Below are 1,116 nucleotides of genomic sequence, written 5' to 3'. Positions count from 1 at the left end.
AATATTATGTAATATATTTTGACTGTCAAATTTATAATTAATTATTAATAATTAATAATGATATATATAAAAGATAGAATAAATAAATAAATGAGATAAAAAAAGAGAAAAAAATAACTCTTTAATTTAAAAAATATATATTTTAATTATAATAAAAAATAATATATAACACATTTTAGTTATAAAATTAATAATATATAATAAATAAAATTACTTACCATGTTAGAAAATATCTACACTATTTCCTTCATTCGTAATACTTACCAAGAGATACATGCGTAATAAATACATTCGTGTGTAACTTATATATTGGTGGATTTATTTTCAACCACCAAAATCAGAGAAATTTGAAACTTATTTTAACAAGATATTTTAATTTTAATTTTCAGAATATAGTTATTTTTTTCTTTTGATAATAAGGACAAGTTTGCCGCACTTTTAAAGAACTTTGGGTTTGGATTTTAAAAATAAAAGTATGTCTGTTGGAGAGCGGAATTAAGTACCATAATTTCATTCTCCACCTTCGTTCTAATTGTTACATTTTTTTCTCTAATGTCAAGAAATCCATTATTATTCATTCATTATGATGGTAAAATAGTATACGATGAAGAAGGTTTTATTGTTTTTAGATCGGGACAACCGATAATTACCTATATGACACCGGAAGTCGACAGTCTAATAGCGTTGAAGAATCTGATATTGCATTCCGTCGGACAGCAAGAGACAAAAAAGGTAAAAAAAAATTTCTATAGATATTCGACCGAAGTAGATGATAGCTTGTTTTATAAAAGGTATATCACAGTTGTCTTGGCTCTATTGATAGTATATTTATTAGACCATGGTTGTGAGAAATATTTCTGTTGTTTTGAATTAGGATTCGTTTACGTGACGACGAGAACGTACGTCTTATAAAGTCGTGGCACAACTGATGGATAAATGTTCATTTGTTGGAATTATTCGTGTTCCTCGTTGAGTTGGGTGGTCGGGGATCATCTGTAGATACTGTCGATGATAGTCCGTTGAGTGGAGTTGTTAGACGAAATATTAGAAGGACGATGGTCGATCTAAATATGCCACCTGAAGGTAGTCAAGAGGGGTTTAATGTTAAAGTTCGTA

The sequence above is a fragment of the Arachis ipaensis genome, chromosome B01, assembly GCF_000816755.2.
Source record: "Arachis ipaensis cultivar K30076 chromosome B01, Araip1.1, whole genome shotgun sequence".
Classification (NCBI taxonomy): Eukaryota; Viridiplantae; Streptophyta; class Magnoliopsida; order Fabales; family Fabaceae; genus Arachis; species Arachis ipaensis.
Note: the sequence above shows the minus strand (reverse complement) of the source record.